The sequence below is a fragment of the Pseudophryne corroboree genome, chromosome 2 (genome assembly GCF_028390025.1).
Source record: "Pseudophryne corroboree isolate aPseCor3 chromosome 2, aPseCor3.hap2, whole genome shotgun sequence".
In the NCBI taxonomy this organism is placed as follows: Eukaryota; Metazoa; Chordata; class Amphibia; order Anura; family Myobatrachidae; genus Pseudophryne; species Pseudophryne corroboree.
In genome coordinates this window covers 352,731,203-352,755,889 of record NC_086445.1, presented here as the reverse complement: position 1 = coordinate 352,755,889, position 24,687 = coordinate 352,731,203, and the positions used below count along the sequence as shown (strand labels likewise).

At 46.4% G+C, this 24,687-nt stretch overlaps 2 protein-coding genes across 5 annotated transcripts in view; one reads left to right on the top strand and one right to left on the bottom strand.

Annotated features, from left to right (window-relative positions):
- Positions 1 to 24,687, top strand: part of LOC135019438 (cytokine receptor-like factor 2) — an 88,863-nt gene that overhangs the window by 950 nt on the left and 63,226 nt on the right. Inside the window, exon 1 of one of the 2 annotated variants that reach the window (XM_063953099.1) lies at positions 24,140 to 24,196. The exons of the other annotated variant lie outside the window; for it this stretch is intronic. The gene's annotated coding sequence lies outside the window, so the exon portion shown is untranslated. Of the gene's footprint in view, positions 1 to 24,139; positions 24,197 to 24,687 lie in introns of those variants that run through there. 2 annotated transcript variants of the gene reach the window in all.
- The window catches only part of ATP4B (ATPase H+/K+ transporting subunit beta), a 290,606-nt gene that overhangs the window by 253,918 nt on the left and 12,001 nt on the right, over positions 1 to 24,687 (bottom strand). The window lies entirely within an intron of this gene.

Here is a 24,687-nt window from a genome sequence, read left to right as displayed (position 1 = left end):
CGTATCTTACCACACCCTGTAGTCTTTATCCAATTTCCAGGCATTTTGTGTGCATGAAAAGTATAAAATATGCTTTGAATTTAGTTGCACAATTCTGTGGCTCTGATAGCATATTGTGCTGTTGTGTCGGTCAGTGTGTCAAACAGGATATACTAATAGTACCACTGACTTATTTATAATGGGTGCAGTGTGTGCGGTGCACACCAGGGATATGTGGTGAGTTAACTGACTGAGTTAACTGGCTAGTACCAGAGCCAGATTTACATACAATATATGAGCCCAAGGGTTCATGTGGACATTATAGACAGGTGCAGCAATATACAGACCCTCCAACATGACCCACCCCACTAGGTACAAATGCTCTGTTTCTGGACTTCCCTCTTAATTTATGATTTCCATCACCTGTGTTGATCTAGTTAAATGATAAGAAAGCTGTTTCTTCACAGGTGATGGCAATAATAAATTAAGAGGGAAGTCCAGAAACAGAGCATTTTGTACCTAGTGGGGCGGGTCATGTTGGAGCCTGGGCAATATACAGTGCTGGAAATTTAGTGAGTGTTGATCAGAGATGTGCAGAAAAGATAGGGGGGGGGGGGGGGACACTGTCTCACCTGTCATAGACTTCTTACTCCAGAGTTTTGACAATAAAAAATATTTGAATAATGCAAAGAAGATATTTGCAATATATTCTTTGTATTTTTCACACACTGCACATCCTGCACCCATGTTTTTCAATACATACCCTCCGGAGTACCGCGTTGACAGCAATAGTGCTGCAAAAATCACCAGTATGTACTGTATACACACACACACACACACACACACACACACACACACACACACACATACACACACACACACACACACACACACACACACACACACACACACACACACGTATATATATATATATACACACACACACACACACACACACACACACACACACACATATATATATATATATATATACACACACACACACACACACACACACACACACACATATGTATATACATATATATATATATATATATATACACACACACACACACACACACACACACACACACACACACACACACACACACATATATTAGAGATGAGCGGGTTCGGTTCCTCGGAAACCGAACCCCCCCGAACTTACCCATTTTACACGGGTCCGAGGCATACTCGGATTCTCCCGTATGGCTCGGTTAACCCGAGCGCGCCCGAACGTCATCATCCCGCTGTCGGATTCTCGCGAGATTCGGATTCTATATAAGGAGCCGCGCGTCGCCGCCATTTTTCACTCGTGCATTAAAAATGATAGTGAGAGGACGTGGCTGGCGTCCTCTCACTTTGTTTCAGGGGGCTGCATATCTTTATTCTGGGGACCAGCAGTATTATAGGAGGAGTACAGTGCAGAGTTTTGCTGACCAGTGACCACCAGTATTATACGTTGTCTGCCTGAAAAACGCTCCATATCTGTGCTCAGTGTGCTGCATATATCTGTGCTCACACTGCTTTATTGTGGGTACTGGGGACCAGCAGTATTATATAGGAGGAGTACAGTGCAGAGTTTTGCTGACCAGTGACCACCAGTATTATACGTTGTCTGCCTGAAAAACGCTCCATATCTGTGCTCAGTGTGCTGCATATATCTGTGCTCACACTGCTTTATTGTGGGGACTGGGGACCAGCAGTATTATATAGGAGGAGTACAGTGCAGAGTTTTGCTGACCAGTGACCACCAGTATTATACGTTGTCTGCCTGAAAAACGCTCCATATCTGTGCTCAGTGTGCTGCATATATCTGTGCTCACACTGCTTTATTGTGGGGACCAGCAGTATTATATAGGAGGAGTACAGTGCAGAGTTTTGCTGACCAGTGACCACCAGTATACGTTGTCTGCCTGAAAAACGCTCCATATCTGTGCTCAGTGTGCTGCATATATCTGTGCTCACACTGCTTTATTGTGGGGACTGGGGACCAGCAGTATTATATAGGAGGAGTACAGTGCAGAGTTTTGCTGACCAGTGACCACCAGTATACGTTGTCTGCCTGAAAAACGCTCCATATCTGTGCTCAGTGTGCTGCATATATCTGTGCTCACACTGCTTTATTGTGGTGACTGGGGACCAGCAGTATTATATAGGAGGAGTACAGTGCAGAGTTTTGCTGACTAGTGACCACCAGTATTATACATTCTCTGCCTGCAAAACGCTCCATATCTGTGCTCAGTGTGCTGCATATATCTGTGCTCACACTGCTTTATTGTGGGGACTGGGGACCAGCAGTATTATATAGGAGGAGTACAGTGCAGAGTTTTGCTGACCAGTGACCACCAGTATTATATGTTCTCTGCCTTAAAAACGCTCCATATCTGTGCTGCATTGTAGTATATAGTAGGAGTACAGTGCATCATTTTGCTGACCACCAGTATATAATATATAGGAGTACGGTAGAGAGGGCCACTGCTCTACCTACCTCTGTGTCATCAAGTATACTATCCATCCATACCTGTGGTGCATTTCAGTTTTGCACAGTTTGCTAACCACCAGTATATAATATATAGCAGTACGGTACAGTAGGCCACTGCTCTACCTACCTCTGTGTCGTCAAGTATACTATCCATCCATACCTGTGGTGCATTTCAGTTTTGCACAGTTTGCTGACCACCAGTATATAATATATAGCAGTACGGTACAGTAGGCCACTGCTCTACCTACCTCTGTGTCGTCAAGTATACTATCCATCCATACCTGTGGTGCATTTAAGTTTTGCACAGTTTGCTGACCACCAGTATATAATATATAGGAGTACGGTACAGTAGGCCACTGCTCTACCTACCTCTGTGTCGTCAAGTATACTATCCATCCATACCTGTGGTGCATTTCAGTTTTGCACAGTTTGCTGACCACCAGTATATAATATATAGCAGTACGGTATAGTAGGCCACTGCTCTACCTACCTCTGTGTCGTCAAGTATACTATCCATCCATACCTGTTGTGCATTTCAGTTGTGCGCAGTATATATAGTCGTAGGCCATTGCTATTGATACTGGCATATAATTCCACACATTAAAAAATGGAGAACAAAAATGTGGAGGGTAAAATAGGGATAGATCAAGATCCACTTCCACCTCGTGCTGAAGCTGCTGCCACTAGTCATGTCCGAGACGATGAAATGCCATCAACGTCGTCTGCCAAGGCCGATGCCCAATGTCATAGTAGAGAGCATGTAAAATCCAAAACACAAAAGTTCAGTAAAATGACCAAAAAATCTAAATTAAAAGCGTCTGAGGAGAAGCGTAAACTTGCCAATATGCCATTTACGACACGGAGTGGCAAGGAACGGCTGAGGCCCTGGCCTATGTTCATGGCTAGTGGTTCAGCTTCACATGAGGATGGGAGCACTCATCCTCTCGCTAGAAAAATGAAAATACTTAAGCTGGCAAAAGCACAGCAAAGAACTGTGCGTTCTTCTAAATCACAAATCCCCAAGGAGAGTCCAATTGTGTCGGCTGCGATGCCTGACCTTCCCAACACTGGACGGGAAGAGGTGGCGCCTTCCACCATTTGCACGCCCCCTGCAAGTGCTGGAAGGAGCACCCGCAGTCCAGTTCCTGATAGTCAAATTGAAGATGTCACTGCTGAAGTACACCAGGATGAGGATATCGGTGTTGCTGGCGCTGAGGAGGAAATTGACAAGGAGGATTCTGATGGTGAGGTGGTTTGTTTAAGTCAGGCACCCGGGGAGACACCTGTTGTCCGTGGGACGAATATGGCTATTGACATGCCTGGTCAAATGACCAAAAAAATCACCTCTTCGGTGTGGAATTATTTTAACAGAAATGTGGACAACTGGTGTCAAGCCATGTGTTGCCTTTGTCAAGCTGTAATAAGTAGGGGTAAGGACGTTAACCACCTCGGAACATCCTCCCTTATACGTCACCTGCAGCGCATTCATCATAAGTCAGTGACAAGTTCAAAAACTTTGGATGACAGCGGAAGCAGTCCACTGACCACTAAATCCCTTTCTCTTGTAACCAAGCTCCTGCAAACCACACCACCAACTCCCTCAGTGTCAATTTCCTCCTTACACAGGAAAGCCAATAGTCCTGCAGGCCATGTCACTGGAAAGTCTGACGAGTCCTCTCCTGACTGGGATTCCTCCGATGCATCCTTGAGTGTAACGCCTACTGCTGCTGGCGCTGCTGTTGTTGCTGCTGGGAGTCGATCGTCATCCCAGAGGGGAAGTCGGTAGACCACTTGTACTACTTCCAGTAAGCAATTGACTGTCCAACAGTCCTTTGCGAGGAAGATGAAATATCACAGCAGTCATCCTACTGCAAAGCGGATAACTCAGGCCTTGGCAGCCTGGGCGGTGAGAAACGTGTTTCCGTTATCCACCGTTAATTCACAGGCAACTACAGACTTGATTGAGATACTGTGTCCCCGGTACCAAATACCATCTAGGTTCCAATTCTCTAGGCAGGCGATACCGAAAATGTACACAGACCTCAGAAAAAGAGTCACCAGTGTCCTAAAAAATGCAGTTGTACCCAATGTCAACTTAACCACGGACATGTGGACAAGTGGAGCAGGGCAGACTCAGGACTATATGACTGTGACAGCCCACTGGGTAGATGTATTGCCTCCCGCAGCAAGAACAGCAGCGGCGGCACCAGTAGCAGCATCTCACAAACGCCAACTCGTTCCTAGGCAGGCTACGCTTTGTATCACCGCTTTCCAGAAGAGGCACACAGCTGACAACCTCTTACGGAAACTGAGGAACATCATCGCAGAATGGCTTACCCCAAATGGACTCTCCTGGGGATTTGTGACATCGGACAACGCCAGCAATATTGTGCGTGCATTACATCTGGGCAAATTCCAGCACGTCCCATGTTTTGCACATACATTGAATTTGGTGGTGCAGAATTATTTAAAAAACGACAGGGGCGTGCAAGAGATGCTGTCGGTGGCCCGAAGAATTGCGGGCCACTTTCGGCATTCAGCCACCGCGTGCGGAACACTGGAGCACCAGCAAACAGTCCTGAACCTGCCCTGCCATCATCTGAAGCAAGAGGTGGTAACGAGGTGGAATTCAACCCTCTATATGCTTCAGAGGATGGAGGAGCAGCAAAAGGCCATTCAAGCCTATACATCTGCCTACGATTATAGGCAAAGGAGGGGGAATGCACCTGACTCAAGCGCAGTGGAGAATGATTTTAACGTTGTGCAAGGTTCTGCAACCCTTTGAACTTGCCACACGTGAAGTCAGTTCAGACACTGCCAGCCTGAGTCAGGTCATTCCCCTCATCAGGCTTTTTCAGAAGAAGCTGGAGACATTGAAGGAGGAGCTAAAACAGAGCGATTCCGCTAGGCATGTGGGACTTGTGGATGGAGCCCTTTATTCGCTTAAGCAGGATTCACGGGTGGTCAGTCTGTTGAAATCAGAGCACTACATTTTGGCCACCGTGCTCGATCCTAGATTTAAAACCTACGTTGGATCTCTCTTTCCGGCAGACACAAGTCTGCAGAGGTTCAAAGACCTGCTGGTGAGAAAATTGTCAAGTCAAGCGGAACGTGACCCGTCAACAGCTGCTCCTTCACATTCTCCCGCAACTGGGGGTGCGAGGAAAAGGCTAAGAATTCCGAGCCCACCCGCTGGCGGTGATGCAGGGCAGTCTGGAGCGAATGCTGACATCTGGTCCGGACTGAAGGACCTGCCAAAGATTACTGACATGTCGTCTACTGTCACTGCATATGATTCTCTCACCATTGAAAGAATGGTGGAGGATTATATGAGTGACCGCATCCAAGTAGGCACGTCAGACAGTCCGTACGTATACTGGCAGGAAAAAGAGGCAATTTGGAGGCCCTTGCAGAAACTGGCTTTATTTTACCTAAGTTGCCCACCCTCCAGTGTGTACTCCGAAAGAGTGTTTAGTGCAGCCGCTCACCTTGTCAGCAATCGGCGTACGAGGTTACTTCCAGAAAATGTGGAGAAGATGATGTTCATCAAAATGAATTATAATCAATTCCTCCGTCGAGACATTCACCAGCAATTACCTCCAGAAAGTACACAGGGACCTGAGATGGTGGATTCCAGTGGGGACAAATTAATAATCTGTGAGGAGGGGAATGTACACAGTGAAAGGGGTGAGGAATCGGACGATGAGGAGGAGGTGGACATCTTGCCTCTGTAGAGCCAGTTTGTGCAAGGAGAGATTGAGTGCTTCTTTTTTGGTGGGGGCCCAAACCAACCAGTCATTTCAGTCACAGTTGTGTGGCAGACCCTGTCGATGAAATGATGGGTTTGTTAAAGTGTGCATGTCCTGTTTATACAACATAAGGGTGGGTGGGAGGGCCCAAGGACAATTCCATCTTGCACCTCTTTTTTCTTTCATTTTTCTTTGCATCATGTGCTGTTTGGGGACTATTTTTTTTTGAAGTGCCATCCTGCCTGACACTGCAGTGCCACTCCTAGATGGGCCAGGTGTTTGTGTCGGCCACTTGTGTCGCTTAGCTTAGCCATCCAGCGACCACAGTGCACCTCTTTTTTTCTTTGCATCATGTGCTGTTTGGGGATTATTTTTTAAATCGACCATCCTGTCTGACACTGCAGTGCCACTCCTAGATGGGCCTGGTCAGACGTGTGTGTGTGAGCTCCTGAGTTCCACTCGAGTGTCGGAATACACCCAAGATCCCTGGAGCCCTTCCCAGCTGGGATGGAGCCTCCCAGGGGTAAGGAGAAGCAGTTTCCCCCGGTTATGGAGCCTGACCCGGGGGAACCTGGACTGTGCAAAGGCTCTGGTGCTGGGGATTCAAGTCCAGTGTCCCAGTCTGCTGTAAAATCGTCCTGCATGCAGTCTGCTATGGAGGTCACTGTGGAAAGCCCCAGCAGTGTGTCTAAAGCCTGTGGTTTATCTACAAAAACTGGCCTATCTACAATAACTGGTTTGCCTACACCAGTGTCTCCTGATCCTGCAAAGACTACTCCTAGTTTTCCTATTAGTGGATCACCTGCTGCATCTGTTAATGGCCAGAGCGTGGAATCTTATGTGGAGCCGTTGCAGAGTCCCGGGGGCTGTGCTCCCTCTTCGGCAGGTGCTGGTGGCGGAGTCCGGTGGTCAGGAGAGCCGGTGAAGACCTTAATAGGCAGCCCCAAGCCCCCCCTGCAAGCGCTGTGAGTGGCGTCGGGACCCGGCGTCCGGAGGCGAAGCCGCTGGAAGGAGAATGTTCTGCCGCTGGAGCCCCTGCTGACGCAACGGTGAAGAGGTTAGTAAGTCCGGCCGTCGGCGGGTTCCCTGCGGGTGATCACGGCTCTGTTAAAGCTCAGGGAGCGGAGGGCTGTATGAGGCTGGTTGTGCCTTCTGAGACTGGCGGTGCTCCGGCTGCGGGTGCGGGCGGCGCTGCAGTATCGGCTTCTGTGCCGGGTCACCGCATGGAGGAGCCTGCAGTGAGGAGTGAAGTGTCCGCTGGGTCCCTATCTGATCTGGGGGCAAAAGGTCGCTCTATAGATGCAGGGGCTGGTATAGTGGCAAACAATTTGGCAGTTGCTCAATCATACCTGGAGATAATTATATATCAGGTGCTGGAAGGGGAAGGGGTCACAGACAAACAACAGACAGAGAGGAGGGGGGTGCAAATCCCCACCCCTAAATTCCCTTCCGCACACTGAAAATTACCTGTAACCATCCCTGAACCTATCTGGTAATAAAATTCAGAGAATTAGTCACAAATGTTTGCAAACACATGTTTAGCTGCTGGCCACGTCACGGCTTCTCCAATACAGCAGTCCTAACCTACATAATAGCAGTGCCCACATAGGGCCATGTAATTTGTCACAGTAGGCCTCATGATAAAGGCTATTACTAAAACACTTCCAGAGAGCTAACTTACCCAGGAGCCACCCCCAGGATCTCCCATTGGCACTACAAGGAACAGCATGCCTTCCAAATGCTGCTCCCATTCAATGCCTCTTGCACACAAGCAGACAAACAATTTGGCAGTTGCTCAATCATACCTGGAGATAATTATATATCAGGTGCTGGAAGGGGGAGGGGTCACAGACAAACAACAGACAGAGAGGAGGAGGGTGCAAATCCCCACCCCTAAATTCCCTTCCGCACACTGAAAATTACCTGTAACCATCCCTGAACCTATCTGGTAATAAAATTCAGAGAATTAGTCACAAATGTTTGCAAACACATGTTTAGCTGCTGGCCACGTCACGGCTTCTCCGATACAGCAGTCCTAACCTACATAACAGCAGTGCCCACATAGGGCCATGTAATTTGTCACAGTAGGCCTCATGATAAAGGCTATTACTAAAACACTTCCAGACAGAGAGCTAACTTACCCAGGAGCCACCCCCAGGAACTCCCATTGGCACTACAAGGAACAGCATGCCTTCCAAATGCTGATCCCATTCAATGCCTCTTGCACACAAGCTGGTATAGTGGCCTCTGGGTCTGTGACACCAGTGTGCTTTGCTGCCAGCCTTAATATAAAGAATCAAAAGGAGGTGGAGGAGGCTTTGGGTGGTGATAAGGACAATCGGGGAATAAAGCCCCCTGCTAGTAATGTTCCATCCATGCCGACAGGTGTTACTAAAGTGGTTCCCCCCACATTAAGTTCGGCTGCCAACTTAGTGTCAATGATTAAGGAAGGTGACGTTCAAGTGGCGCCTATTTCTGCATCTGCTGTGCTTTAAAAAAATCCTGTGTGCCCGACTGGTGATGAGACATCTATGATTAAGGAAAAAGTGACTGGGGGCACGGTTGCTGTGAAATTTGAGGGGTGTCTAGTGAAGATGACCCCCTGTACAGTGAATTTAAGTCCCCCCGTTTCCGTGCCATCTGGATCTGCTGGAAAGTCAGTGGCTGCTACCGATGCTACCGCGGGACCGGTGACCAGGTCCAGAGCTGTTAAACCTGTGGCAGCCCCTGCAAAGTTTATTGTGGGTAGCTCAGGGATCGGTGATGTCAAGAAACCAGCCACTGTGGCCTCTGTGTCAGAAACAAAGAAGCCGGGGCTGAAGTGTGATGCCTTGGTGGAGTCAGGCTCGTTGTTTGATGTGGTATCCTCTGACACTGAACAAACGCAAGCACAACTCTCATCCGCTGCAATTGGGGGTAATCTCCCTGCGACAATTAAGTTGGAGTGTATGGCGGCTGGTGCCCGGAGTGTATCCTCTGACCTGCCTGTGGAGGTCCGGGACAAAGTGACAGAGCAGTCTGTCTGCCTAGAGGTTTGTGAGACGGGTTTGTTGTCTGGCGACTCCCAATCTTCTTGTGGGACTAGCATAGCAATTATCGATGAGGGTAGTAAGGAGGTGGAGATGCAGGACTTTGCTAGCACTGGTGAATCGAGTATTGACATTGCTGAGTTGAAAATGTTAGTCGTTAAGAAGGAGATTTTGATTGCGGAGAAGAAGAGGAGGAGGAACACTTGTCCAAAATGGGAAAGGGAGAGGATGGAGGGAGACATACGCAGATCAGCTTGAATGTATGTGTTTGGAGGCCAGGATGCTAGCCCTTCGGAAAGAGCAGGAGGAAGAGGAGAAAATTGAGTGTGAGCCAAGTGGATCGACCGTGCCTGAGGAAGAGGATCCAAGGTGTGATGGTGGTGCTTCTGCTGGTGAAGATGCTGTGGATTCTGCGATGGATCAGGGCCTGGAGTGTAATGTTGCTATGGTGGAGGAGGCGTCTCCTCTTTCGATTGTGGAACAGCGGTTGGATGGTGGTCTGGGAGGTGTCGCTGTTCAGGCTGGTGTTGCTTGCTCGGGGTAGACCTCCCAAGATCTGGCCTCCTCTGCTGGGAAGCAGGTTGCGTCCATGATGGGTCCGGCGCGTGCCGGTGAGATGGCTGAGGCGAAACTCCCCAATCTGCCTACGGGTGGTGACGTTAGCAAGCCAAGCGTGGTGGCAGGGGTGAGTGGTGCCAAAGACGCCACTGGCACTAGTGTTGATGGTGTCACTTGCTCTAAGGCTAGGGCTAAAACAAAACATGTTGCCGTGACTGGTGTTAAGAGTGTGTCGGCGGGTCCAGTGTCATCGTGTGGGCTTGCCCAAGGTCTTCCGGCGTTAAGGAAAGAAGATTTATCTGCAGAGGAGCGGGCTATTGTTGATGGTCTATATGGTAGCCTGGGCGTACCTGTGAGATCCTTGCCAGCTATATCCGTTATTAGAACCTCTTTGGCCAATAAAAATGCCAGTTCTGTATCTGTTGGGCAGGGTGTGGGGCAGGGTAATGTTGTAGGCTCTGTTGGGCGGGCCTCGCTTCAGGTAGTTCCTAAGCCGGGCTTGTCCTCTTATGCGGGTGCTGTCTCAGGTGGCAATAGGATTGTTGCTCCAAAGGTGTTTTCGTCTTCTGATCAGGCTGGTAAGCGTCGCAACGTGGTTTCACTTAAGTGGATAGGGGTTGAGGAACCCCCTTCTAAAGGGGATTTCCTGAAAATGGTGTTCTCATTGGGTTTCCATGCCCCTGATCTTTTTGCTTGCATCCACCCTGTAAAGACCCCTGACTACGACCTTAGGCCCTCATTCCGAGTTGTTCGCTCGTTCTTTTTCATCGCATCGCAGTGAAAATCCGCTTAGTACGCATGCGCAAAGTTCGCACTGCGACTGCGCCAAGTAACTTTACTATGAAGAAAGTATTTTTACTCACGGCTTTTTCTTCGCTCCGGCGAACGTAATGTGATTGACAGGAAATGGGTGTTACTGGGCGGAAACACGGCGTTTTAGGGGCGTGTGGCTGAAAACGCTACCGTTTCCGGAAAAAACGCAGGAGTGGCTGGAGAAACGGTGGGAGTGCCTGGGCGAACGCTGGGTGTGTTTGTGACGTCAACCAGGAACGACAAGCACTGAACTGATCGCACAGGCAGAGTAAGTCTGGAGCTACTCTGAAACTGCGAAGTAGTTTGTAATAGCAATATTGCGAATACATCGGTCGCAATTTTAAGAAGCTAAGATTCACTCCCAGTAGGCGGCGGCTTAGCGTGAGCAACTCTGCTAAATTCGCCTTGCGACCGACCAACTCGGAATGAGGGCCTTAGTTTCATATCTTACCAAGGGCTGCGGGTGTTCTGGGAACAGTGGGAGCTAAAGAAGGGGTGTGAGCCGTATTGTCGCTATAAAGCAGCGGCTGTTACTCGTCAGGATAGAGTCCGTGCAACTGTATTGGTCAGGAATGAATCCCTCCCTGCTGTAGACATTGGCTATTGGTTAAGTCGATATTGCGACATCTTGTCTCCTCTGGTGAAGATTGATTTCACGAAAGATGTGTGGGGTGGAGCCTGGTCAGCTGTGATCAGGATTAGGCATAATGGTCAGGTGCCTTGCCATGTTCCCTCTGCTGCTTTCATCGGGAGAGATAAGATCCAATGTTTTTATCCTGGTCAACCTAGACAGTGTCACCGCTGCAGAGACTTTCGTCACCTAAGCAGTGACTGTACTGTCCTGAAATGTGCCCTCTGTGGTAAAACTGGGCACGAGGCGAGGGATTGTGGCAACGTTACCTGCAACCTTTGTGGGTGCGAAGGCCATCCTTATAGTAGGTGCCCCAAGGCCTCCCATAACCTTGTGGTTATGGGGGAGGAGCTAGAGAGGGAAATTGGTCGTTTTTTTGAGGAGGAGTGACGGGAGGTTGTGGAAGAGCAAGTGGTGAGGGCGGTGGTAGAGGAGAGTAGTGTGGTGAGGAAGGTGTCTGCTGAGGTGGATAAAGATGGCTTTCAGGTGGTTGAATCTAAGTCGAGGAAAAGGTTGTCCAAAAGAAGGGATTCAGACCCTGGCATTTTTTGTGTTAATAGATTTCAGTTTGACTCTGAGGAAGAGTCTGAGGTGGAGGACGGTGATATCGTCTTATCTGAAGGGCAGCTTGTCCAGGTCCCAAAGGATAAACCCAAGAAACAAAGATGGAGGTCCTCTGTTAAGAGTTCCTTTGGGGAAGTAGCGTCCGTGGTGGGGGAGAAGGGGTGTAGGAGGAATGAAAGGAGGAGAAGAAGTAATGAGGTTGACAGTTCTGGTCATGTGTTTTCAAAAGTTAGATCGGTGGTAGCATCAGACACTGATGGGAATCCTCAGAGTTCAGATGGGGAAGATGTGGGGGATTTTTCCTCCATGCCTTCCTGTACCCCTCAAATTCTTTCCTCATTGCCCCAGGATCTCGTGGATCCTCCCCCTGTCCCTGTGGACCCTAGGTCCTTTCCCGCTTCTCCAGGTGCGGAGCCTCCTGATCCGGGTCCTCCTCATGATGTTGTGGACCGTGATATTTCTGCTGGTTTGGGGGAGGCTCGGGGTATGGACCTCTCTGTCTCTCCCACTGCAGGTGAGAGTGATACTGAGGAGGTGTTTGTTGGGGAGGATGATCCTCTTCCCTTGGGGACTAGTTTTAAAAGGTATGGCTCCGATGAGGAGTCAAGTAGGCAAGCAAAGAGAAAGTGATTGGGTCCTACCTTACAATCCAATGAAACATGGATCCCCAGCCTATACGATGTGCCACAATTAACGTGGCTTCCGTTTTGTCCGAACGTGCTCGTTTTATGGCCTTTGATTTTTTCAGCACGATTGAGGCTGATTTTTTATTTTTGCAGGAGACCAGGATTGGTGATCTGGCGGTCCTTCATAGAGCAAAGTGTGAATGGAGGCGTGGACCGTCTTTCTGATCTCTTGCGGTCGAGCCGTACGGTGGGGTAGCGGTGCTTTTTACCGGTATGGTAACCGTGCACAGGATTGTAGAGTTACAGGTAGGTAGGTGTATGGTTTTGGATATCAACTTGAAGGGACAGAACCTACTGCTAATTAACATCTATGGACCCCAGTCTGCAAGTGCCAGGAGATGTCTATTCACGGAGATAAAACCATTTCTTTTTTCAGCCCGGCAGATTGTCTTTGGTGGCGATTTTAACGCTATCACTAGGCCAAAAGACAGGGGGGGCACGAAGACAACCCTGGGTCATGATTCCAATTTTTTAGTTAGCATGACTAGGGAGGCTGGTCTGGTGGATGTGCACGTTCGCCATTTTCCAGACCTCACGGGTTACACCTTCTATTCTGGTAGTCGTAGGTCTAGGATAGATAGGTTTTTTGTTAAGGAGTCCGCGAAAACTTTGCCTCCTGAGGTGAAGCTAGTAGAGTTCTCCGATCACTGTATTCTGAGTTTTGCTTTGAATGCTTCAGAGACCCCTCAGAAAGGGCGGGGTCTATGGCGGCTGAATTCGGGGCTCCTGAAGGAGATTTCTTTCAACTACAGGAGACTCTTTTGGAGGCAGGTTGGAGTAGATCCGAGTGGTGGGAGGAGTGTAAAAAGCGTACTCAGGGTTTTTTCCGTAGGCTGGTAGCCCAGAAAAACTTGAGAAAACAAAATGCCTACTATGACTTGCGAAGGAAACTTGATTTCTTGATCTCTGAGCGTGGAGATAGTGGGGAGATCTCTCGGGTGAAGGCTCGGATAAGGGAATTTCAATACAGTCGCATGGCTTCCTTGATTTTGGAGAGGGATTATGGAGCTTACCACTCGCCTGATCCCTGTCTAAATTGTAGAAATTCGGTTGATCTGAAGGAGGTGCGGGGTTTGGTTGATTCTCTGGGTGTCCTTCATGAGGATAGGGAGGGCATTCTGGGGGTCATCAGATCCTACTACTCCGATCTTTTGTCCGAGCAGCCACTCATCAGCGAGAGGATGGAAATGTTTCTTAGGGAGACACCTGGGCTCGGGGGACTTGATGCCTCTTTTGACTCTTCGGGAAGTGATGTGACGGCGGAGGAGATCAGGAAGGCCATAGACGGTTTGTCTATAAAGAAATCTCCGGGCCCAGATGGCTTAACATCTGAATTTTTTAAGGCATTTTCGGACCTCTTGGTTCATCATCTTGTGGAGGTTTTTAATGAGAGCCTGGCTGAGGGTTTGCTCCCTCCCTCCATGAGGTTGTCCGCCCTCATATTATTGTCCAAAGGTAAGGATCCATCTCGTGTTGAGAACTGGCGCCCCATCGCTCTTCTCAATACAGACAGGAAGATTTTGGCAAAGGTGCTCTTCAATAGGCTGATGGAAGTTTCCGGGCTGTTGCTTTCTTCTTCTCAGCATGGTACCGTGAAAGGCCGTAGCACCTTTAGTGCTGTCCTTGGCGTTCCGGGAGGCTGTGGAGCGGTGTCGTGCTGAGAAGTGGGGAAAGTACTTGCTGGCATTGTATCAGTCTAAGGCTTTCGATAGAGTCAATCATGAGTACCTGTGGGCCTTGCTTGAAAGGTATGGACTTCCAGTGAAGGTGGTGGATTGGCTTTGCGTTATTTATAATCAGGCCGAGAGTTTCCCGCTTGTCAATGGTTGGGTAGGTCCTGCCTTCGCGGTTAACTCTGGTGTCCATCAGGGTTGTCCCTTGAGCTCCCTTCTGTATGTGTTCGCAATTGACCCTTTCGTCAGGAGGGTTGAAAGTGGTGCACTCGAAGGGGTGCGATTGGGGCCGGAGTGTCTGCTGAAGGTGGTGGCCTATGCAGATGATGTCACGATTGTCGTGTCGTCTACGACTGAGGCACGTGATGTGGAACACCTTATCTGCGAGTACTCTGGGGCCTCGTGCTCCATGATAAACCAAAATAAATGTGAAGCTTTCTGGATGGGGGAGGAAGGTGAGGAGAACAGCCTTCCGGACAGCCTTCCCCGGGCCAATTCGTCAATCAAAGTCTTAGGGATTTGGTTTAGTCGTGGTGATTATACCACTCTAAATTGGGTGAGTAGGCTGGAAGTTGCTGCCCGTAAAGTAGAGAGCTGGAGAAGATGGAAATTTTTCTCTCAGGGAAAGGGTTGACCTGTGTAAGACTCACCTGATCCCGGTGTTTCTTTATGTCAGTTATGTGTGCTGTTTGCCTCAATCTTTGTGGTCCAGGATTTATTCTTTGTTCTTCCTGTTGTTGTGGGGGAACAGGATGAATCTCGTTAAGAGAGGCATCACCTACAGACTGAGGGCAGAGGGTGGACTTGGTATGGTCAACCCTGTGGTGTTTTTCACCTCCACTTTTGTAAAGTTACATCTTGGGAGTCTGTTTTTGGAGGCCCCCCCTCGGTGGGTAGAAGGCTTTAGGGTTTGGGTGCACCCCTTTCTCAGGTCATGGATAGATGGCGGTCAGGTGAGAAACCTCCGAGTTGATAAATGCGGATACCTCCCGATCTACGTAATCTTGTGCTTGAAGGTGACAAGGCTATGGGGAATTTTGATGAGTGAAGTCCAAGTCTTCTCTAGAAGGGAGCTGGAGAGGAGCATTTTTTTTGCGATCTCATTTTTATGCCCAGCCATCGCTGAGGGACTGCCCGGGCAATGTATACTCAGCTGGGTTGAATCTGATTAATTCTCGGAGGATCCCACTGAAGTTCAGGGACATTGCCTGGCTTCTTTTTCAAGGGAAGCTTTATGTTAGGGGGAAAATCGGGTTTCGAGGTGCCAGTGATCATGTTTGCCCACGTGAGGAGTGTCCCGGGGTGGTGGAGACTGTGGACCACTTCTTGCTCGAGTGTCCCTTTAATGTAAAAATTTACAAAGCCGTTTCAGCCGCTTTACGCCTTCCGTGCCTTTCGGGGCTTAGTTACCCTGAGTGGGCGTATGGGGCATTCAAAAAGAGGTTTGGCAGGTTTGATTTAGTCACCATTTATTTAGTTAGTTTAGCGGTCAGGTACCACACTTGGAGGGCACGGTGTCTAGTTTCCCTTAGAAGGTTTGTCCTTCCCTGTACTGAGGTGGTTGGTACCATTCTTCATGAGGTAAAGAGGTTGATGGATATGGATCGAGGGAGGATGGATGCCGTCAGTTGGTCCAGGCTTTGGCGCCATCTGAGACCCCCTTGAGTGGGTGGCTGAAGTCTTTCCTTCCTTTCATTCTTCTGGCTTTCTTTCTTTCACCCCCTGTAGATTTTGTGTTATGGTTTTTTATGCTATGGTTTTAACATACGACTAAAAGCTCACCTCACTTTCTCTATGTTTGGATTTTGTTGTGTGTTAAGGCTTGATTTTGTACATATTGGTCTGTATATTGCTATTGATTGTCTTTTTGACAAACGATTATTAATCTTGCCAGTGCTATGGACTTTTGAGTTTATTTGGCATTGCCTCTTCATACACTAATCTGATATTATGCCATCGTAGTCGGACTAAAGACTTTGGACAATATTATTTAAGTATGGCTTTTGGCTGGTATCACCTTTGTTTATGTAAGTTATTTTTTTCTTTCGTGTTTGTTGATTGCTTTGTTTTGTTGTTGCAATTTTTCTAATAAAAACATGGCCACTCCTAGATGGGCCAGGTGTTTGTGTCGACCACTTGGGTCGCTTAGCTTAGTCATCCAACGACCTCGGTGCAAATTTTAGGACTAAAAATAATATTGTGAGGTGTGAGGTGTTCAGAATAGACTGGAAATGAGTGGAAATTATGGTTATTGAGGTTAATAATACTATGGGATCAAAATGACCCCCAAATTCTATGATTTAAGCTGTTTTTGAGGGTTTTTTGTAAAAAACACCCGAATCCAAAACACACCCGAATCCGACAAAAAATTTTCAGGGAGGTTTTGCCAAAACGCGTCCGAATCCAAAACACGGCCGCGGAACCGAATCCAAAACCAAAACACAAAGCCCGAAAAATGTCCGGTGCACATTACTAATATATATATTATATATACACACACGGGGCTTCTGTTCACTTAAAGCAATTACCTTCAAAGTGCCGCCCACGCAAGGACGATATACACAGATGCAAATCTGAGAGGAGGGCACCGGAGCAAGTTAAGCGTAAGTCCGGAGTGCCAGGGACACTTTTTGCATTTGCATTGACACACACACACACACACACACACACACACACACACACACACACACACACACACACACACACACACACACACACACACACACACACACATATATATTTGTTCATATATATACATTTATGTAATTGATGACAAAAACCAAAAACACTGGCTTACTTTTCTAGGTTGAAGTTACTGGCTCCATACACTGCACTGACTGCAGCATGCTCCTCCACACACAATCAAATATGCTGGTTCAATCATGTGTGGCTCGGGCTCGGCTGCCCGCCATCTCCTCTCCTCCCCCCGGCCGGCTCCTTCCTGCAAGCCACGCGGCCAGTCATAGAGCCGACGCAGGCTTGAAATCACTGAAAGCATAGCACATAGCAGGTGTTGAGTCACTGCAGATCGGTATTTAAGGTCCGATCTGTGGTGCGTGACAGGGGGCCCTTGTAGATCGGGGAGGCCCGGGGTCATTACCCCCCTCCCCCTTAATCCAGCTCTGAGCACAGCCGGTTAAAGAGGAGGAGTCTGCACATGGGCCTCCTCCTCTCTGGAAGCGCCCCTGAATAGTACACACAATGTAGTAAGGAAAGGGGGGAGATGGATGGAGCGGGCAATGGACAGAGTGTAAAAATAATGGACTGTTAATTGTTGGAGTTGACTGGAGTAGAATAAATGGAGCTGGTGAAGTGGGATAAACTGTAGGTGAGGCGGTAGATGCCTAGACATATGTGAGAATGGACAAAGTGGTGGAAGTAGAATAGACCAAAAGCAGACTTACAGAGCCGGCCCTAACCAATATGATGCCCTAGGCAACATTTTGGCTGGTGCCCTCTTGCACAGACGCTAGTTCCGCCTGTGACGCTGTACCCCTTTTCCAGCACCAGTACACCTTATACACATAATGCCGCACATTAGTAAGGCATTTGGTATGCAGATAGAGCCGCAGTCACACACAGAATATAGGCATGCTGCATATCATTTTAATCAGCTGAAGCTGCTTGTGCCCCTAGGCATTCCAAATGCCCTAGGCATTTGCCTAGTTTACCTGTGCCTAGGGCCGGCTCTGCATACTTAGTATATATAATGACATATTTAAACATTTTAATACTAGTAGCTATTGATAATAATTTTGAATGAAAACAATGTTAAATGTATATATCATTATTTGTTTACATTGTTTTTAAATAATATTTTCAAATGGACCTTTATGTTAATTAGTAAAACATGAAAATTTACTCTGTTAGGGGACAAAAATATAAATACAATAGCTCCATGTTATTTACAGGGCAGCCATCAGAGGATGACTGTGGGGGCTAGTGTCCTGGACCCTTACAGAGAGAGGGGCCCACCCCTGGCTCCTACTTGTAGAGCTGCACCGGTCTGTGAATCAGCAGCAGGTTAATGCGCAGGGAGGATATCATAAAATAAGCCTTCCCTGTTTATCAGCTCTCTGTGAACCATTCCTGTAGGTACTAAACACTCCACCTATATGTAATGACACAATGTATGACATCACATAGGGGTGAGCAGTGCGTCAGAATCTTTTTTTGGGGCGGTAGGGGCCCTGTCTATTTTGTCAGTCCAGAGCCCCACAATTTCTGATGGCAGCCCGTGCTATTTATATAGTAAATGCACAGATGTTTGGTATGGAAAGAGACATTGGGGGTCATTCCGAGTTGGTCGCACGCTGCCGATTTTCGCAGCGCAGCGATCAGGTAACAAAATGGCAAAACTGTGCATGCACCGCAATGCGCACGCGTGTCGTACGGATACAAACAGCATTGTTGCTGTGCAATGCTTCTAGCGACAAATCCATTCGCACAGCCAATCGCAAGGAGATTGACAGGAAAAGGGTGTTTATGGGTGTCAACTGACCATTTTCTGGGAGTGGTAGGGAAAACGCAGGCGTGACCAGGCGTTTGCAGGGCGGGTATCTGACGTAAATTCCGGGACCTCCGTCTCTAGATTAATCGCACAGGATAAGTAACTACAGGACTGGTCTTGTTTTGCACAAAATGTTTTTGTACCGCTCGGCTGCACATACAATCGCACACTTGCAAAGCAAAAATACACTGCCCCGTGGGCGGCAACTATGCGTTTGCATGGCTGCTAAAAGTAGCTAGTGAGCGATCAACTCGGAATGACCCCCATTGGGCTAAGTGTAATAGCCTCCAAGTTGCTGGAGGTGGGGGACTTTTTGCGAGACTGTTCTTTTTTTAAAGCAGCAAAGGGGCATAGCCAGAACTTTGTGGGCCCCATAGCAACATTTTTAGGGGCCCCTATCCCAATTCTTCTGGAGAGACACCTCTCTGCAGCAGTGGTTAATTTTATGCCCCATGATAGTGCTTTACAGTAGTTCATTTTCTAATCCATAGTAGTTCCTTAGTTAATGTATTCCCCATAGTAGTGTACTAGTTTATTTTATGAACACTAGTACTGCTGTACTTCATATTATGTCACATTGTAGGGCTGCCAATTCATATTATGTAACACATTACCCCACAATTCACATTATGCCATAGAGAGAGCCTAGGTCATATTACACCACATTACAGTGCCCCCAGTTTATATTATGCCACAGTACACTGTACCCACTTCATTATAGTACCACTTCACTATAGTACCTCCACTTAATATTGTGCCACATTACAGTGCTCTAATTCATGTTATGTAACATTATAATGCCCTCCAGTTAATTTTATACCAGCAGGTCCAGGGGAATAACTAGATATATTGTAGGACAAAAGTTTGTACCCAATGTTGATAAATGTATATACCACATGTAACTGTGACAGGGAAGGTGGCCCCTCTCATCTTTGGGCTGCACTCCATGCACCTACAGTGCATCCGGAAAGTATTCACAGCGCTTCACTTTGTCCACATTTTGTTATGTTACAGCCTTATTCGAAACTGGAATAAATACATTTTTTCCCTCAAAATTCTACCCATAATGACAATGTGAAAAAAGTTTTTTTTTGTGCAAATTTATTAAAAATAAAAAACTAAGAAATCACATGTACATAAGTATTCACAGCTTTTGCTCAATACTTTGTTGATGCACCTTTGGCAGCAATTACAGCCTCAATTATTTTAGAATATGAAGCCACAAGATTGGCACATTTATCTTTGGGCAGTTTCGCCCATTCCTCTTTACAGCACATCTCAAGCTCCATCAGGTTGGATGTGAAGCGTCTAGTGATGAGCAGATTCGGTTTTACTCGGTTCTCAAAACGGCATCTTATTGGCTATCCAAAACACGTGACATCCGTGAGCCAATAAGATGCCATTTTGAGAACCGAGTAAAACCGAATCCGCTCATCACTAGAAGCGTTGGTGCACAACCATTTTCAGATGTTCAATCGGAGTCAAGTCTGGGCTGTGCTACAAAAGGACATTCGCAGAGTTATCCTGAAGCCACTTCTTTGATATCTTGGATGTGTGCTTAGGGTCGTTGTCCTGCTGAAAGATGAACGTTTGCCCCAGTCTGAGGTCAAGAGCACTATAAAGCAGGTTTTTATCCAGGATGTCTCTGTACATTGCTGCATTCATCTTTCCCTCTATCCTGACTAGTCTCCCAGTTCCTGCCATGGAAAAACATCCCAACAGCATGATGCTGCCACCACCATGCTTCACTGTAGGGATGGTGTTGGCCTGGTGATGAGCGGTGCCTGTTTTCCTCCAAACATGATGCCTGTCATTCACGCTAAAGAGTTTAATCTTTGTCTCATCAGACCAGAGAATTTTGTTTCTCATCGTCTGAGAGTCCTTCATGTGCATTTTGACAAACTCCAGGTGGGATGTCATGTGCTTTTTACTAAGGAGTGGCTTCTGTCTGGTCACTCTACCATAAAGGCCTGATTGGTAGATTGCTGCAGAGATGGTTGTCCTTTTGGAAGGATCTCCTCTCTACACAGAGGAATGCTGTAGCTCTGACAGAGTGACCATCAGGTTCTTGGTCACCTACATGACTAGGGCCCTTCTCTCCCGATCACTCTGTTTAGACGGCCGGCCAGCTCTAGGAAGAGTCGTGGTGGTTCCGACCTTCTTCCATTTATGGATGATGGAGGCCACTGTGCTCATTGGGACCTTCAAAGCAGCAGACATTTTCTGTACACTTCTGATGAAGCTAGGTGACCGTGCCTAGGGAAACGCGTTAAGTGCCAAGCTGCCATCACCACATGCGCTCCACTTCATGAGGATCCAGATATGGACTTTTAATCCATTTATTCCTTGCCTTTGGAACTTTCTCTGTGGGACTGCACTATTACAGTACTGATTGGAGAGACCCAGCTTTTGATTAATCATCACAGCTTGCCTGCTGTTCATTTCCAAGCACCTGGAGGACTCCATCGCCATGGGTAACACCAGCTGTATCTAAACATCATTAATCCCCAGGTAACTTTATTCTTTAGTCCGGGATCCCATGTGGACATACACCAGCAGCTATTTTATTTGGTTCTCAGTTTTTATTCATGCCCAATTACATGCTTTTAAGTGTTATGGTACATATACTGTCTAGTGAATAAATTGTTTACATATTTTAATTCATCCACGTTTGTTTATTAATATTGGAGAAACATCAACCAGCGCCAGTACATTCTTCTTTTTTGCAGCATTGTTCTTGGGACCAACAATCCCTTACTGGCAGCAGTGACAGCGCGTCTGGGCCTTGCATTTCTATTTGGTATTTTCTGTACCCTTCCCCAGATTTGTGCCTCGAGACCATCCTGTCTCAGGGGTCTACAGAAAATTCCTTTTACTTCATGCTTGGTTTGTGCTCAGACATGCACTGTCAAGTGTGGGACCTTATATAGACAGGTGTGTGCCTTTCCAAATCATGTCCAATTAACTGAATTTACCACAGGTCGACTCCAATTAAGCTGCAGGAACATCTCAAGGATGATCAGTGGAAACAGGATGCACCTGAGCTCAATTTTGAACGTCATGGTAAAGGCTGTGAATACTTATGTATACTTTATTTCTTAGTTTTTTTATTTTTAATAAATTAGCAAAAATCTCAAAAAATCTTTTTAAAAAAATCTCAAAAAATCTTTTTTCATGTTGTCATTATGGGGTATTATGTGTAGAATTTTGAGGGAAAATGAATTTATTCCAGTTTGGAATAAGGCTGTAACATAACAAAATGTGGAAAAAGTGAAGCGCTGTGAATACTTTCCGGATGCACTGTATGGTAGGTACACCCTTGGGAGCAATCATTTACAAGGCAAAATCAACCTGGCTTTGCCTTGTAAATGATTGCAGCTTTAAAAGAAATGGGCAAACTTGCAGAAAGTCTCGCACCTCCGGCAATATGGAGGCTATTACATTTAGCCCATAACCACCTTTGATGCTTCTTAATTCTGTGCAATGGATGTTACTGTAATTTCCAAGAGAAATACAAGATAGAATTAACTGACTAGTTTTTTGTCTTCTCCTATCTCACAAAGAACAATTTTACATTTTGAGAAAAACTTTTATAGTTAATTAAAAAGAAGTGCATAAGTATGGCATCACTATGTCCACTTTTCCGCTCTTTTCACTGATTGCTACATCAACCCCTGTATGCCTTCAAAACATAGAAATGGGAAATTGGGAATGGGAACTTATAACAATTCTAATTATACTAACCAATTGCTATATGTGTATGGAAGGCAAACACATTGAAAACATCCAAGGTCTATATAAAAATACTTCTATTGCAGATGATAGAATATTTGTACCAGAAACATCAGCATTAGAGTATCCCTTCAAAGCCTTGGTTCCCCTCATATCACAATATCTGATCTTAAGATTCCACTGGTATGCCAACATCACTGTTTCTAAGACAAGAAAGGCAAGTTGGACTACCTACCTCCACTTATGTAGAAATAATCGTGTTAAGTTAGTCTTTCACTCATTATTAATGGTATATAGGGGGTCATTCCGAGTTGTTCGCTCGTTATTTTTTCTCGCAACGGAGCGATTAGTCGCTAATGCGCATGCGCAATGTCCGCAGTGCGACTGCGCCAAGTAAATTTGCTATGCAGTTAGGTTTTTTACTCACGGCATTACAAGGTTTTTTTCTTCGTTCTGGTGATCGTAATGTGATTGACAGGAAGTGGGTGTTTCTGGGCGGAAACTGGCCGTTTTATGGGTGTGTGCGAAAAAACGCTACAGTTTCTGGGAAAAACGCGAGAGTGGCTGGAGAAACGGAGGAGTGTCTGGGCGAACGCTGGGTGTGTTTGTGACGTCAAACCAGGAACGACACTGACTGAACTGATTGCAGATGCCGAGTAAGTCTGGAGCTACTCAGAAACTGCTAAGAAGTGTCTATTCGCAATTCTGCTAATCTTTCGTTCGCAATTTTGATAAGCTAAGATTCACTCCCAGTAGGCGGCGGCTTGGCGTGTGCAAAGCTGCTAAAAGCAGCTTGCGAGCGAACAACTCGGAATGACCCCCATAGTGTACTCGTGAGACCATTAATTAATCCCTTAGAATTTGTTTAGTACCTTAGTAGGAAGCATAAAGCAATTATTTCATATTTTATATCCTAATTACAATGAAATGTAAAGCAAATTTTATAAATCATACATTACATTTTGTTGTTACTAAGTTGTGAGGGTTTATCACCATAAAGGCTTTAGTCTTGTCCTTCAGTCTTGCATACCTACAGTAATCTTACAGAGGAGAAACCTTGTAGCAGATTCATAGGATGCGCTATTTAGACCTATTACCCAAATTTTAAAAGGAAGAACAATAACTATCTTTAATAACTGTATTATAGACAAAGACAACCCTTCCATGTATTTGGCATCTTATATTTACACCATATTGCACCATTGACAGCACATATCTCATTGCTTGTAAGCTACTGTAGATTGGTGAGCAGCTATATGGTATTCATTATGCACACTTGTTTGTTTTTATTGGAGACCACCGGAATTTGAAAGTCTGTTTGCTAGTGCAACCTCCGAGTGTGTCTGTTTCTATACAACAGCTGTTGCTAGGTGCAATACTCTTAAAGAACAAAAATCAAGCAGGAATTTATAATCTGCAAACTTCTTTCGCTCTAGGGAATAGTATATCCATCTAGCAATAGTTGCCCTTCCTCCCAGACCCAAAGTTGCAAATGAAAAAAAAAATGAAACAAATTCAGGAGGGTAAATATAGGTTATATGACAATGAATAAATATATTTATTAAATTGTAATTAGGAACATTAATGTATTTATGGGTATTATCCTTTCACAGAGGTATGCTTTCAAGAATATGTTTTATTGAATTTTCCTTTATGTGTATATTTATATATTTATTATATAGTAAGGTTGTAAAGTCTGTCCCATCAATGTGGTGTGCACCCCAACAGCTCCAACTGAGAGGGAGATGGACAGACCTAGAACAGGGGGACCGGCCATCAGAAATAGGGTAAGTATGGGAGTATGAGGAGGGTGCCAGGGCATGACAGAAATGCGAGAGGTTTTGTGATCAAGCAGCGGGTATAAAGAACAGGAGAGGGGATGGGGCTGGGCAGAGTGGAGGGTGGGATGCGGTGGATCAGGGTGGATGAAGACTAATAACTAGTGTAGTGAGAGAGCAAGAGTTATTTACAAATCTTGTTGAAAGTTGTTCCATGTTTTAGGCTGCAGCAAGCCAGCGAGAGCTGGGTTTGCTATGCCTTGAAAGAAGAGCAAATGAATGCTGTCTACGAATCTTACAGATCTTCTGGTCTTCTTTTCAGCCTATGCATATTTCCTCTACAGTTCTCCCATAAAACAAACAAGTGTACTCTTTTTTGTTTGTTTAGCACCATTATTTCTTTATGTGTCCATTCCCCTTACAGTAAGTTCTTGTCAGTCCTCTTAGAGAAGTATGGAATTGTATGCTGTCAGTGTAGCAAATCTAACTACTCTATATAC